The following is a 17881-nucleotide window of genomic DNA, read 5'->3' as shown; positions in this document are numbered from 1 at the left end:
GAGTGTCGAAGCTTCTGGAAGATTCGAGACGGAGAGTTTATCGAGGTGTCAACTGACGCGAATATGAGCTCACACAGGGGCCCACAGTGTTTGATCTGACAGTCTTTGATTCGGTGATTAGATTGTCGGTTGTGGAAGTTGGACATTCAACAAAAACATAGACATTTAGAAGGTAGATATTCAACAAACATATAGACGTTAGGAAGTTGGACATTCAACAAGTATATAGACGTTTCAAAGTTAGAAAATTGAACAAAACATAGACGTGTTGTTAATCTCTTCTTCTTCTTCTTCTTCGTTCTTAATTTTTAGTGTTGATGGGGATCGAGATTTATCTGCCAGTGGGTTGAACTCGAGACTTTGTTCGAATTTATCAACCATGAGCTTTTTGCCGACTCGACCACGCCTCCAACACAATTAAGCGGTACGTGTCAACTGGTTATGCGCCGTTGAGGCCATTGACTCCGATTTCAGCCTGCTTTTCTTTTTGGATTTGCTTCCATAGCCTTAGTCCAACCAAGAACAAACTACAAGGCAGCAGTTGTTTAATTTTGGAGTTGTCTCTCCTAGACGAGTGGCTGTCTCCAGCTAACGAGCCTCATCTGCCCGAGGGTTCGAACTCGAGACTTTTCGGTTTAGCAATGTTGTTAATCAAGCAATTAAGTTTTGTATGTTAACAATGATCGTACAAATAGCTCTCACCCCTAACTGAATGCTAACAATGATCGTACAAATATCTTTCACCCCGAACTGAATGCTAACAATGATTGTACAAATAGCTGCCACCCCTAACTGAATGCTAACAATGATCGTACAAATATCTTTCACCCCTAACTGAATGCTAACAATGATCGTACAAATAGCTGCCACCCCTAACTGAATGTTAACAATGATCGTAAAAATAGCTGCCACCCCTAACTGAATGCTAACAATGATCGTACGAATAGCTGTCACCCCTAACTGAATGCTAACAATGATCGTACAAATAGCTGTCACCCCTAACTGAATGCTAACAATGATCGTACAAATAGCTGCCACCCCTAGCTGGATGTTCCTTTAACAAGCAGACGGCGACTGATGTTAAAGATACCCCGGGGGTGTCGGCACTGTGTCACGTGACTCTACCAGCCTTGGAATACTTCTCTGGGCCGTCATGGCTATAAAAACATTCGGAAATTCCCGAATGTCCAAAATGTTTACTGAAACACTCTCGCGTAACCCGGAAGTTTACGGTTAACTTTTTGTTAACAAATCTAAATATAACAAGGAGACACCTACAGAAAATGTCATCAAGAAACCCATTACATTTTCTTTTAAAAAAAGGTTAGAAAATTTGTCTCTATATTTAGCTTTTGTAAAAGATGCAGTCTGGTGCATTTTACTTTCTCAGACACAGAATACAGGAGTTATGTGATAGTACACAAAATTTGTTTTACACCTAAGTCGGGAAAATGTGTGTCTGGGGGGGGGGAGACGATAACCTGAGTAACGGTTTAGTTAACTTGACCAAATTTTATATATAAACATTTGATCTACTACATAGGTTTCTGTCAGCTTAAGGGCAGTTTCCATCAGCCGGTACTCAATTTTATTTCAAATTTCTCAAAACCTTTCAGAATATGATAATTTTTGTATTACATTCTCATAAACCAACATATTCTAAAATCTTATACTAGAATATTGTCTTGCTGTATGACAAGCATATACTGGAAGTATTGTATTGCTGTTATAATGTGTAGCAAGTTTGTACTAGACCTAATGTGTCTTGTCGTATTGTGTGAGAACTTTCAGCAACAAATTAACAAATGTGAGTTTTTTGTTTGTTTACATTTGCCGCCATCTTTCTTGACGTGCGTGACTGATGCTGTGTCCGGCGTTGTTTGTTGGACGTGTGCGGCTACAACAACCACTGGGACAAAACAATGTCGACCCGGACAAACTATGATGGATCAGCCTAGCACATCTGGCAATATGTTCCATCTCTCGCTCCACACAATAACATAAAAATATAACTAGTGGCTTCTCTAACATACTAGATCTATATCTAGGTGTATCTAGCCTATCAGAGATGGGTAGCTAGTCACCATCGTGATTCAGGGATTTTTACAATAATGAAGACATTATGTTTTGTTCAATAGTTAACAATATTAACAAACTCTCATATTAATATATGTGATTGTGCGTATGTGAGCATAAAAATGTGTGTGTTTGTGTGCGTGTTTGTTTGTTTGTGTGTGGTTGTGTGTGTGTGTGTGTAACTTAAAGACTGACAATCAAGCGGTCTTAAAATAATTAGTTAAAGACACCATCCATTGAAGACAAACGCAATGTATGGTGATTAATTAGATAAATTAGAGAACAAGTTATTTATTTATAGATTGGGATTAGTTTAAGTTAAATGGATAGTAGGAATAAAGTTTAGATGGATATTTGTCTGTGTGTATAATATTTGTACTTATGTTCGTTTTTTTATTTTTCAAATTTTCTGACTTTACGGTACAGTACATATAATTTTAAAATAAAATAAACGTGTTTCATAATATTTTATATTGTTTAGTAAAATCATAATTGCAAAAAATCAAAAATAAAATAAAGTTAATCAACATTTTTTTTTATTTAATCAAGTTACTAAGTCCACACTTTAACAAAGCCTATACATGCATGTATTTATTTGGTTTAATTTTGTTGTTATAGTTCTTGAAGAAACTAATGATAAGTCAAGCCGAACAGACAAAAAAGATTAATCAAAAATTGAACATCCCAAACTCAATTAAAGTTTCAAAGTTGGTCAAAAACACAAATGTATTGACACGTCAACAACTGTGGCGTGTACAATATCCATCATGATTTCAACATACTTCAAATCCTGCGAGTTAATTTTAAACTTTTCCTTTATCGAGGCTAAGAAATCTAACAGTGTAGCGGCCGTTCAACGTGTTTTTAAGAGGCTAAAGACGACATCTAGAAGATAAGGTTACGGGCCTTCCTTTTAAAATTCCAGAGTCGCCCTGGACGAGAATATATGTGGCAGACGGCACAAAAAAATGTAAGGCGGTGATGAGAGAGGACACAACTCGAGGGCAGCCAAAGTGATGGTAGCTTAGGGTAGAGCCGCACCCCCTCCCTCCCCCATCCTCACCCCCACAGAATTCTGATCAATACTGCAAAATAAACTAATAAATTTCGAGGACACGGCTAGAAAGCTCTAGAAAAATCTAAAATTGAAACGTAGAGGGCGTCAAGGATTATTTGCGAAGATGGAGTACGTAAGGGTTAAACAGAGTTGCTGGCCTTTATACATTGCCGTGTTAAAGTTCCTGCCTTTATACTTTATACATTGCCGTGTTAAATAGAGTAGCTGCTCTTTATATTTCTGACATTTTTCGTGTGAGGTATGGTAAGAACTACATTAAAATATGTGACTAAATGGTTCAGAAATCTGATAGGCGACTACCCATTTAACAATAATTTAATATAAGTTATTTTTTATTTTAAAATATACAGGCCATATACTGTTATCAGGGATGTAGCACACAAACGCTGCAAGAAAGTAAAAATATCCACATTGCCACTATAGAGCCATAGCACTGAAGCCACATTCTGAGCGCAACCACACAACCACATTCTGAGTGCAACCACACAACCACATTCTGAGTGCACCACACATCCACATTCTGAGTGCAACCACACAACCACATTCTGAGTGCAACCACACATCCACATTCTGAGTGCAACCACACAACCACATTCTGAGTGCACCACACATCCACATTCTGAGTGCAACCACACAACCACATTCTGAGTGCAAGCACACAACCACATTGTGAGTGCAACTACACAGCCACTTTCTGAGTGCAACCACACAACCACATTCTGAGTGCAACCACACAACCACATTCTGAGTGCAACCACACAACCACATTCTGAGTGCAACCACACAACCACATTCTGAGCGCAACCACACAACCACATTCTGAGTGCAACCACACAACCACATTCTGAGTGCAACCACACAACCATATTCTGAGTGCAACCACACAACCACATTCTGAGTGTAACCACACAACCACATTCTGAGTGCAACCACACAACCACATTCTGAGTGCAACCACACAACCATATTCTGAGTGCAGCCACACAACCACACTCCTTAGTGCCACCACAAACTTTTTATCTTCATTGTGACACGTCTATCACGACATCGCCACCATCTTAGCAACACAATAAGCCACATGAACACAGTTACCATATTGTCACCAACATAACCATATTAGGATCCAACCCCACACAAACCACACATACTCATTGTATTTACTGACACCTCACAACACCACCACCACATTCACAATGTCTTCTACCCCACGCAACCAAATTTCATGACACCACTTAACACCACCAACACCACACTACACACCCACCCCACACAACTTCCACACACCCGGTCCCGTGACTCTCGCAGCTAGCAGTGACACTCAGCAAGATCTCCCAGTGTGGAGCGTGTGACCCCCAATCAATGTAGGAGCCTCCCAGCATTGAATATAATCCCCGAGTCGCCAACTTTGTATTGGCTGTCAACGAACAAATCAACCTACTTAGTCCCCAGCCAGAACAACACCCCGGCTAAGCCTCCCTACTTCTGGCAGCACCCCCAAGTCCTCGATACTCAAAGACCTGTTATCTTCATCCATCCTACGGTGGGGAGGGGTGGCATCCACACTAAGTTTTAAGGGGGGGGGGAGCGGAGTGTGCGGGGAGTGTTTGATACATTCCGATATTTGGATCAGTTTCAGAATATAACCAATTAGCCCATGGAAAGATAATGTTAAAACTAATGGCAGCTGACATTATTTTACTGAGCATTTTTGTCTGAAACCATTTTACACTAAATGGCTATGTTACATTTTTTTTTCATAAATTTTTTTTAGAAAACTTTAAATACATTCTCACCCTTCTTCTTCTTCTTCGTTCTTAATTGAGAATATGGTGGAGGATTCAGACAACAAGTCCAACTTCGTGAACAAACCGGCCTGTGGTCTCCAGTTTGGCAGGTGCCCCATATAATTTTTCCCTGAGTGGAGTGGGAAGGGGCCAGTGTCTGACTCGTGCCTGGCTATACAAAGTACATTCCTGAAGTACGTGCTCCGTATTTTCCGGCGTTCTCACCCAATAACAAGTAACTTAATAATAGCATCAACAATAAAATGTGCGAATGTTTAAGTCTTTAGCATCAACAATAAGATGAACGAATGTTTAAGTCTTTAGCATCAACAATAAAATGTACGAATGTTTAAGTTTTTAGCATCAACAATAAAATGTGCGAATGTTTAAGTCTTTAGCATCAACAATAAAATGTGCGAATGTTTAAGTTTTTAGCATCAACAATAAAATGTGCGAATGTTTCAGTCTTTAGCATCAACAATAAAATGTGCGAATGTTTAAGTCTTTAGCATCAACAATAAAATGTGCGAATGTTTAAGTCTTTAGCATCAACAATAAAATGTGCGAATGTTTAAGTCTTTAGCATCAACAATAAAATGTGCGAATGTTTAAGTCTTTAGCATCAACAATAAAATGTGCGAATGTTTAAGTCTTTAGCATCAACAATAAAATGTGCGAATGTTTATGTCTTTAGCATCAACAATAAGATGTGCGAATGTTTAAGTCTTTAGCATCAACAATAAGATGTACGAATGTTTAAGTCTTTAGCATCAACAATAAGATGAACGAATGTTTCAGTCTTTAGCATCAACAATAAGATGTGCGAATGTTTAAGTCTTTAGCATCAACAATAAAATGTGCGAATGTTTCAGTCTTTAGCATCAACAATAAAATGTGCGAATGTTTAAGTCTTTAGCATCAACAATAAAATGTGCGAATGTTTAAGTCTTTAGCATCAACAATAAAATGTGCGAATGTTTAAGTCTTTAGCATCAACAATAAGATGTACGAATGTTTAAGTCTTTAGCATCAACAATAAAATGTGCGAATGTTTAAGTCTTTAGCATCAACAATAAGATGAACGAATGTTTCAGTCTTTAGCATCAACAATAAGATGTACGAATGTTCATGTCTTTAGCATCAACAATAAAATGTGCGAATGTTTAAGTCTTTAGCATCAACAATAAGATGTGCGAATGTTTAAGTCTTTAGCATCAACAATAAAATGTACGAATGTTTAAGTCTTTAGCATCAAAAATAAGATGTACGAATGTATAAGTCTTTAGCATCAACAATAAGATGTGCGAATGTTTAAGTCTTTAGCATCAACAATAAGATGTACGAATGTATAAGTCTTTAGCATCAACAATAAGATGTACGAATGTTTAAGTCTTTAGCATCAACAATAAGATGTACGAATGTTTAAGTCTTTAGCATCAACAATAAGATGAACGAATGTTTAAGTCTTTAGCATCAACAATAAAATGTACGAATGTTGAAGTCTTTAGCATCAACAATAAGATGTACGAATGTTTAAGTCTTTAGCATCAACAATAAGATGTACGAATGTATAAGTCTTTAGCATCAACAATAAAATGTACGAATGTTGAAGTCTTTAGCATCAACAATAAGATGTACGAATGTTGAAGTCTCAAAATGACCACGGGAGCTGTAGAACACATGTTGTCTTTATAATTTATATTTAGAACGCTACATGCATGCCGCATGTTTGTTGCCTGCTTTAGCTTTCTCGTCCTAAACTTTTCCCACGATCATGGACATGTTAAACGTACATGTCCTGCTCACGCAATCATGTACAAACAAATTTAGCGTTTGGAAGATTTTAAAAGCACGTAGGAGGGGGGTGGAGAATATAAAACAAATTTGTTCTCTTTTTATAAACAACTTGGTCGCTAAAGTGTAAACAAAAAGATTTCTAAAACGACCGAAGAAAGCAAGCTTGTTTTATAATATTTTTAGTGCATTTAAAAGCTTTTTATTGTAAAGATTTTTTATATTAGTATTTTTTTTTTAATATTTTTAGTAATTATGAAATTTGAAAATTAAAATAGTTATTCGATATTAAAAACAATGAGTATGCCTGTTTTATTTTACTTTTTCTGAATTAAAAAAAAAAACCCCACACAACCCCGACGTAAGCTCAACAGACCATATAGCCAGAGGAGGGGAATGTGAGGGTGAGGATAATCGTCCTTGACTAGCTACCGATAGTGTTTTGAAGCAAAATATTTTCAGTCACGGCATTGGTAGTGTCGAATTCACAAATTATGCATTACTGAAAATAGAAAATAAAACAACGAAATAGCGGCGTATGCTTACGGCGTGGGTCAGCTCGTTTCCTTTAAACCCCAATCTGGAAAAGAAAATAATCTTAATCCGTACTCAGCTTTCAGGCGTGATACCAATCGTCCTCGGCCAACAGTTTACCGCCGTCAGCAAGTACTTAATCTTGTTCTCTCGCCTTTTTGTTTTTGAATTTAGTAATATTAATAACTAATAATTTATTATCCAATTCGATAAAAAATTAAACATTCTTGCATTGTCATGAAATATGAAAGTATCTGGGAGATTTGAACGAATTTGCTCCATTAGAACTAGGTCTTACAAAATTTGCAGCAAACCCACACACAAACAAACAAACAAATTTTGAATTTAATAAAAGCTTATTCAAATCAGCCCCTGCGGTGGGTATGACCTATCGTTTGAGAGCTGCTGCACGCATGAGTGGCTTACATTCCGTCAACGTGAACTTTACTCACACCATAGCCTGCAGCCACAGTGACCTTGACTTGAACCTGGCATCAAACAAATTGCTCCCCCGACCCACCCCGCCAACAATAACACAACTAAAGAACTTCCGTCAGTTTTATGATGAACGAGGACATTACGACCATCACAGGTCTTCAAAAACAAATTAATTTTCCAGGAAGAAAACAGAACAGCGCTAATAGAAATATAAGGACGTGCGTTCGGTAGTTCTGAATGGTTCCAGCTCTTGTAAATCACAGGGGCAGTAGAGTGCCTCACGTCGTCCAGACATTGGATACCACTTCAGACAAGCGGCTTGTCGCTGACGAAGACCTAATACCGCATCAATGTATAGTGGACACGTAGCGACGCGTCATTTATGGGAGTTTAAAGACATGCGCGCTGACATGATGGCCAGGTAAATTTACTGACAAATATGCCACCGGCAAACTGCTGGGGTCAGACTTGCCAGTTTGTTGATGGTGGGGGAACCATCGACCCTTTTTTTTTTAGAACAAATGACGTGATCGACCTATACTGCCGAATCTGAGGTGATAATTTAAACATTGTTTAATTATAAATCCTGTTTTGTCGAAACTAAATTTCTGAAATTATATTCTTTTTTTTAAAAGCGTAATGGACATCTATAACGACTTAATTGTCAAAAGAATACACGCATTTATAGTTTACATTTTTTATTGTACGAACCGCTCAACTGTGCTGTTACAACATTATTGTACCAGCCTTTATTGCTATCATGTACTGACAACGCGATCTTTGTCTTTACTTTCAACAGCAGACGGCCCAGTGTTTGATTACACTACACCTGACGTCCCACTATCCATGTGGTTAGATGTAAGTCTGTGTTTGTATGACTTCCTTGCTGTTGCCACTTAGATAAGTAAAGTACCATTTGGAACCTGACGGTCCATGGAGCTGATGAAGTAGATTTCACCTGTTTCAGTGATCTCGGAATATAAAGGGATGGTGTGGTGTGCACTATTCGTGTGGTCAGCACTATGTCTAACCTGCCTTTACTTTCCCTAACGTGAGTTAGAGACCCATCAGGGGTCGGCGTGGTCGAGTCGGTAAAGCTCATGGTTGCTAAACCGAAAGGTCTCGAGTTCGAACCCTCGGGCAGATGAGGCTCGTTAGCTGGGGACATCCACTCTTCTAGGAGAGACAACTCCAAAATCAAACAACTGCTGCCTTGTAGTTTGTTCTTGGTTGGACAAAGGCTATGGAAGCAAATCCAAAAAGAAAAGCAGGCTGAAATCGGCGTCAATGGCCTCAATGGCGCATAACTAGTTGACACGTAATCCTTAATTGTGATGGAAGCATGGTCGAGTCGGCAAAGCTCATGGTTGATAAATTTGAAAAAAAAAGTCACGAGTTCAAACCCTGGCAGATAAGACTCGATCCCTCCCAGCACAAATTAAGAACGAAGAAGAAGAAGAGACCCATCAGGGCTGGATTGACACAGGTCTACTGACTTGAACCTGGATTCGCACTCGGGACTTTCGGGTTAGCAGTATAGCTCTCTACCGCTAGGCCACGCCTTACCACTTTGATCTTAACTAGAAAACTACCTGCGCATATGTTGAGTCTGTATTTCAAGTAATGCGAGCTAACTTTAAAATTTAAAAAAAATTCTCACTCAACCTAATCCTAACCCTAAGAAAAGAAGAACCTATTTACCATTTCGGGCTAACACGGAAATTAACAAAATACTTGTTCGATCACTATTAAAAACAAGACAATCCATTCAACAAAGAAACGGATCAAATACGTTTTTAAGACCCACAATTCATTCAAAAGCCGAGCCTTAACGATCTAAAATTCAGCCAAGCGTGAAGTGAACTCATTTCTCGCTACATCTGACGACGCAAAGTTTTTAAACGGGATCAATTTTCTGTCGCGTTAAAACAAGCGATCAATTTTCCCATCGTTTTTTTTTAAAGGTTATCTGGCAATTATAAGGAGGAGGTAACAGGTACTATGGTCGTTGACTGTTTGATACTCTGGGTGATATCGATACTACACTGTTTGATAGCAGTATCGATACTGTAAAACTCTGGTACACATATTAATATCGACGCTGTACCTGTCTGATTCACTCGTAAATATTGGTATCGTAGGTGTGTATAACATTGTAAAATATAAATACTGTACTGCCTGATAGCAAAGTATCGATACTACCAGATTCCCCAGGTTAATATGGTATTCAATACGTGTTTCAAATTGAAGTTGAATTAGCAAAGTTATTGGTTGGTGTAAGGTGTCAGAGTTCATAACTAGAGGTTAACCAAAAGTTAACCAGGAGTTAACAAATGTCCCAAACCAGAAATTAACAAATGTCCTCAATCAAAAGTTAACAAAAGTCCCTAATTAGAAGTTAACACATGATCTTTACCAGCAGTTAACAAATGTCTTTAAATAGACGTTAACAAATATCTTTCACCATAAGTTAACAAATGTCCCTAACCAGATGTTAACAAATGTCCCTAACCAGCAGTTAACAAATGCCCATCCTCTATCTATCTAGTGAGCTTTATCAAGCCTCAATCATCCAATCAAAAACTTTCCTCAACATTAGCCCGAGGTGTCTGTAAATAGCATAAAAAACATCACCAAGCTTTCATCGGGTCTTTAAAAATTCCAAAAAAATGTAACCGTTTTTTTTTCTTCTTCAAATTAAATAGCGAAAAATAAATATGAAGATTCACACGAAAGACATAAAAATAATTCTGGTTGTTTAATATATTAAACGTACGCCATTTTCAATTACATCAAGTAAACGTTAGGTAATCATAAAGCAGGAGTTATGGCCCCTGGAGGCAAACATTTCTTGTAAAAACTTAGCAATCAGAAAGATCTACTCAACGGAGATTAATTTGCTGCAGAGATTTAACGAAATTAATTTTCGAACCGTTAATCATTTATTATAAATACATTTAGTACAACGTACTCGCGCTAGAATAAGGCTAGACATAGGTAGGCTGACTCCCGGCATAGGCTAACTCCAGACATAGACAAGCTGACTCAAGACAAAGGTAGACTGACTCCAGACATAGACAGGCTGACTACAGACATAGGCAGGCTGACTCCAGACATAGGCTGACTCAAGACATAGACAGGCTGACTCCAGACATAGGTAGGCTGACTCCAGACATAGACAGGCTGACTCCAGACATAGACAGGCTGACTCCAGACATAGACAGGCTGACTCCAGACATAGACAGGCTGACTCAAGACATAGACAGGCTGACTCAAGACATAGGCTGACTCCAGACATAGACAGGCTGACTCCAGACATAGACAGGCTGACTCCAGACATAGACAGGCTGACTCAAGACATAGACAGGCTGACTCCAGACATAGGCTGACTCAAAACATAGGCAGGCTGACTCCAGGCATAGGCTGACTCAAGACATAGACAGGCTGACTCCAGACATAGGTAGGCTTACTCCAGACATAGACAGGCTGACTCCAGACATAGACAGGCTGACTCAAGACATAGACAGGCTGACTCCAGACATAGGCTGATTCAAGACATAGACAGGCTGACTCCAGACATAGACAGGCTGACTCCAGACATAGACAGGCTGACTCCAGACATAGAAAGGCTGACTCCAGACATAGACAGGCTGACTCAAGACATAGAAAGGCTGACTCCAGACATAGGCTGACTCAAGACATAGACAGGCTGACTCCAGACATAGACAGGCTGACTCCATACATAGACAGGCTGACTCCAGACATAGACAGGCTGACTCCAGACATAGACAGGCTGACTCAAGACATAGACAGGCTGACTCCAGACATAGGCTGACTCAAGACATAGACAGGCTGACTCCAGACATAGATAGGCTGACTCCATACATAGACAGGCTGACTCCAGACATAGACAGGCTGACTCCAGACATAGGCTGACTCCAGAGATAGGCAGGCTGACTCCAGACATAGGCAGGCTGACTCCAGACATAGGCTGACTCCAGACATAGACAGGCTGACTCCAGACATAGACAGGCTGACTCCAGACATAGACAGGCTGACTCAAGACATAGACAGGCTGACTCCAGACATAGGCTGATTCAAGACATAGACAGGCTGACTCCAGACATAGACAGGCTGACTCCAGACATAGACAGGCTGACTCCAGACATAGAAAGGCTGACTCCAGACATAGACAGGCTGACTCAAGACATAGAAAGGCTGACTCCAGACATAGGCTGACTCAAGACATAGACAGGCTGACTCCAGACATAGACAGGCTGACTCCATACATAGACAGGCTGACTCCAGACATAGACAGGCTGACTCCAGACATAGACAGGCTGACTCAAGACATAGACAGGCTGACTCCAGACATAGGCTGACTCAAGACATAGACAGGCTGACTCCAGACATAGATAGGCTGACTCCATACATAGACAGGCTGACTCCAGACATAGACAGGCTGACTCCAGACATAGGCTGACTCCAGAGATAGGCAGGCTGACTCCAGACATAGGCAGGCTGACTCCAGACATAGGCTGACTCCAGACATAGACAGGCTGACTCAAGACATAGGCAGGCTGACTCCAGACATAGACAGGCTGACTCCAGACATAGACAGGCTGACTCCAGACATAGGCAGGCTGACTCCAGACATAGGCAGGCTGACTCCAGACATAGACAGACTGACTCCAGACATAGACAGGCTGACTCCAGACATAGGCTGACTCCAGAGATAGGCAGGCTGACTCCAGACATAGACAGGCTGACTCCAGACATAGGCTGACTCAAGATATAGACAGGCTGACTCCAGACTTAGGCAGGCTGACTCCAGACATAGACAGGCTGACTCCAGACATAGGCTGACTCCAGACATAGACAGGCTGACTCCAGACATAGACAGGCTGACTCCATACATAGACAAGCTGACTCTAGACATAGACAGGCTGACTCCAGACATAGGCTGACTCCAGAGATAGGCAGGCTTCCAGACATAGGCTGACTCCAGACATAGGCAGGCTGACTCCAGACAAAGACAGGCTGACTCCAGACATAGACAGGCTGACTACAGACATAGGCAGGCTGACTCCAGACATAGGCTGACTCAAGACATAGACAGGCTGACTCCAGACATAGGTAGGCTGACTCCAGACATAGACAGGCTGACTCCAGACATAGACAGGCTGACTCCAGACATAGACAGGCTGACTCCAGACATAGACAGGCTGACTCAAGACATAGACAGGCTGACTCAAGACATAGGCTGACTCCAGACATAGACAGGCTGACTCCAGACATAGACAGGCTGACTCCAGACATAGACAGGCTGACTCAAGACATAGACAGGCTGACTCCAGACATAGGCTGACTCAAAACATAGGCAGGCTGACTCCAGGCATAGGCTGACTCAAGACATAGACAGGCTGACTCCAGACATAGGTAGGCTTACTCCAGACATAGACAGGCTGACTCCAGACATAGACAGGCTGACTCAAGACATAGACAGGCTGACTCCAGACATAGGCTGATTCAAGACATAGACAGGCTGACTCCAGACATAGACAGGCTGACTCCAGACATAGACAGGCTGACTCCAGACATAGAAAGGCTGACTCCAGACATAGACAGGCTGACTCAAGACATAGAAAGGCTGACTCCAGACATAGGCTGACTCAAGACATAGACAGGCTGACTCCAGACATAGACAGGCTGACTCCATACATAGACAGGCTGACTCCAGACATAGACAGGCTGACTCCAGACATAGACAGGCTGACTCAAGACATAGACAGGCTGACTCCAGACATAGGCTGACTCAAGACATAGACAGGCTGACTCCAGACATAGATAGGCTGACTCCATACATAGACAGGCTGACTCCAGACATAGACAGGCTGACTCCAGACATAGGCTGACTCCAGAGATAGGCAGGCTGACTCCAGACATAGGCAGGCTGACTCCAGACATAGGCTGACTCCAGACATAGACAGGCTGACTCCAGACATAGACAGGCTGACTCCAGACATAGACAGGCTGACTCAAGACATAGACAGGCTGACTCCAGACATAGGCTGATTCAAGACATAGACAGGCTGACTCCAGACATAGACAGGCTGACTCCAGACATAGACAGGCTGACTCCAGACATAGAAAGGCTGACTCCAGACATAGACAGGCTGACTCAAGACATAGAAAGGCTGACTCCAGACATAGGCTGACTCAAGACATAGACAGGCTGACTCCAGACATAGACAGGCTGACTCCATACATAGACAGGCTGACTCCAGACATAGACAGGCTGACTCCAGACATAGACAGGCTGACTCAAGACATAGACAGGCTGACTCCAGACATAGGCTGACTCAAGACATAGACAGGCTGACTCCAGACATAGATAGGCTGACTCCATACATAGACAGGCTGACTCCAGACATAGACAGGCTGACTCCAGACATAGGCTGACTCCAGAGATAGGCAGGCTGACTCCAGACATAGGCAGGCTGACTCCAGACATAGGCTGACTCCAGACATAGACAGGCTGACTCAAGACATAGGCAGGCTGACTCCAGACATAGACAGGCTGACTCCAGACATAGACAGGCTGACTCCAGACATAGGCAGGCTGACTCCAGACATAGGCAGGCTGACTCCAGACATAGACAGACTGACTCCAGACATAGACAGGCTGACTCCAGACATAGGCTGACTCCAGAGATAGGCAGGCTGACTCCAGACATAGACAGGCTGACTCCAGACATAGGCTGACTCAAGATATAGACAGGCTGACTCCAGACTTAGGCAGGCTGACTCCAGACATAGACAGGCTGACTCCAGACATAGGCTGACTCCAGACATAGACAGGCTGACTCCAGACATAGACAGGCTGACTCCATACATAGACAAGCTGACTCTAGACATAGACAGGCTGACTCCAGACATAGGCTGACTCCAGAGATAGGCAGGCTTCCAGACATAGGCTGACTCCAGACATAGGCAGGCTGACTCCAGACAAAGACAGGCTGACTCCAGACATAGACAGGCTGACTCCAGATATAGACAGGCTTACTCAAGACATAAACAGGCTGACTCCATACATAGACAGGCTGACTCCAGACATAGACAGGCTGACTCAAGACATACACAGGCTGACTCCAGACATAGACAGGCTGACTCAAGACATAGACAGGCTGACTCCAGACATAGACAGGCTGACTCCAGACATAGGCAGGCTGACTCCAGACATAGACAGGCTGACTCCAGACATAGACAGGCTGACTCCAGATATAGACAGGCTTACTCAAGACATAGACAGGCTGACTCCATACATAGACAGGCTGACTCCAGACATAGACAGGCTGACTCAAGACATAGACAGGCTGACTCCAGACATAGGCTGACTCAAGACATACACAGGCTGACTCCAGACATAGACAGGCTGACTCCATACATAGACAGGCTGACTCCAGACATAGACAGGCTGACTCAAGACATAGACAGGCTGACTCCAGACATAGGCTGACTCAAGACATACACAGGCTGACTCCAGACATAGACAGGCTGACTCCATACATAGACAGGCTGACTCCAGACATAGACAGGCTGACTCCAGACATAGACAGGCTGACTCAATACATAGACAGACTGACTCTAGACATAGGCTGACTCCAGACATAGGCTGGCTGACTCCAGACATAGGCTGACTCCAGACATAGGGAGGTTGACTCCAGACATAGGCAGGCTGACTCCAGACATAGACAGGCTGACTCAAGACATAGACAGGCTGACTCCAGACATAGGCTGGCTCCAGACATAGGCAGGCTGACTCCAGACATAAGCAGGCTGACTCCAGACATAGGCTGGCTGACTCCAGACATAGACAGGCTGACTCCAGACATAGGCAGGCTGACTCCAGACATAGGCTGACTCCAGACATAGGCAGGCTGACTCCATACATAGACAGGCTGACTCCATACATAGACAGGCTGACTCCAGACATAGACAGGCTGACTCCAAATATAGACAGGCTTACTCAAGACATAGACAGGCTGACTCCATACATAGACAGGCTGACTCCAGACATAGACAGGCTGACTCAAGACATAGACAGGCTGACTCCAGACATAGGCTGACTCCAGACATAGGCTGGCTGACTCCAGACATAGGCTGACTCCAGACATAGGGTGACTCCAGACATAGGCAGGCTGACTCCAGACATAGGCAGGCTGACTTCAGAGATAGGCAGGCTGACTCCATAGACAGGCTGACTCCAGAGATAAGCAGGCTGACTCCAGAGATAGGCAGGCTGACTCCAGACATAGGCAGGCTGACTCCAGACATGGGCAGGCTGACTCCAGACATAGACAGGCTGACTCCAGAGATGGGCAGGCTGACTCCAGACAAAGGCAGGCTGACTCCAGACATGGGCAGGCTGACTCCAGAGATAGGCAGGCTGACTCCAGAGATAGGCAGGCTGACTCCAGAGATAGGCAGGCTGACTCCAGACATAGACAGGCTGACTCCAGACATAGGCTGACTCCAGACATAGGCAGGCTGACTCCAGACATGGGCAGGCTGACTCCAGAGATAGGCAGGCTGACTCCAGACATAGACAGGCTGACTCCAGACATAGGCAGGCCTTCTGACATGTTTAAATTACGCCATCAGTTTTATAAGTCTGGTCGCGCGGTAGAGAGCTCGACACCTAACCAGAAAGTCTCGAGTTTGAATCTCAGACTCCAAGCCCAAAGGATGTCGCTGAATCTACGCAGCAATAATGGGTGCCTGACTCATTGCCAAATAAAGTTATGATGGCTGGCATAATGCTGACCACACCATCCCTCCATAAGCTTTTCTAAAGAAACTCTACTTCATCTGCTCTTTTGATCATAAGAAGTTTTCTCAAGTTTTTTGTTTCTTTTTACTAATATTGAGATTTCAAATATAATGAAACAAAAAAAACGTAATTATTATCTAAACGAAAAAGGCTAAAGAAAACGTAGAGTTTTGGTTAAAAATATGAATCTATGGCAACTTAAATAAAATAAATTTAAGAAAAAAAAACTGGCTTCTATCTCACAATCAAAGATAAACTAAGGTAATTAAGTTCTAGACATTGTGCCTAAATCGTAGACCCCCATCCACTGACAGCCCCGCCCATCCCCCACCCCCGCATTCTACATCGTGAGCAGAATTGCACCGCCGAGATTTGAGCAAGTTGGACGAGAAGTAACGTGATTATCGCGCTATTATTTCTCCAAGCCATCCAAACAGAATAATGGAATTGTTTCAGCACGCGTGGCTGGGTAGCTGCCCCTTACACGGACAGCAATGTAGGCTGTCCTTAACACAGACAGCAATGTAGGCTGTCCTTAACACAGACAGCAATGTAGGCTGTCTTTAACACAGACAGCAGTGTTGGCTGTCTTTAACACATACAACACTGTAGACTTTCCTTAACAAAATCCCATTCAATCTTAATTTTTTTTTAAATTTAAACGGCGTTTAGCAGGGCCAATTAAAAAGACTAAATTCCCGAAGACTTCCAATCTACGGGTTGGTTAAAGCCAACGGGTGGCCTGTTAAGCGAGTTGGCATGTTAGGTTTCCAGTGGTCGTTATGTAACATTCATCTTAATTTTTTCTTCTTCGTACCATAAACACATGGAGCAGAGGAAGTAGAGCTCATCTGTTTCAATAACCTCGACAGACAGTGTTATATAGTGGTCAGAATTTTGCCTATCAATCATGTTGTCGCTAAATTGAGCCAGGTACCCATCAGAGCTGGGTGGGCTCAGGGACGTCCTACAGACTCTAGCTCGGGATCCAAACTCGATACTTTCGTGTTAGCAGTCGTGAACTCTGCCACCCAACCACGTTGTGCCTTCTGTGTTATGTATAGCATCTCTCTGTCTGATTCCTCCTATACATACCATACAATATTATACGCCAGGGTCATTCTCTCCCCCCCCCCATATACATTAACCCCAGATGATATAACCACATTTTCCATAGCCTCAGTAGAATTGTACACCCCTAATCGTTTACAAATAGATCCCAATAAGTTATCCTAATCGAAATGTATTTTAGTGGTTATGGCTAGGTTTAGTGTTACACATTCGGTATGGAGCTGCTTATTCTTCCTTCTGCCTATTACCCTGCCCTGTATTCGGACCGTCTAG

The sequence above is a fragment of the Physella acuta genome, unplaced genomic scaffold (genome assembly GCF_028476545.2).
Source record: "Physella acuta isolate Inbredline_101_S28 unplaced genomic scaffold, ASM2847654v3 ptg000019l, whole genome shotgun sequence".
In the NCBI taxonomy this organism is placed as follows: domain Eukaryota; kingdom Metazoa; phylum Mollusca; class Gastropoda; family Physidae; genus Physella; species Physella acuta.
This window is presented reverse-complemented; position numbering follows the sequence as displayed.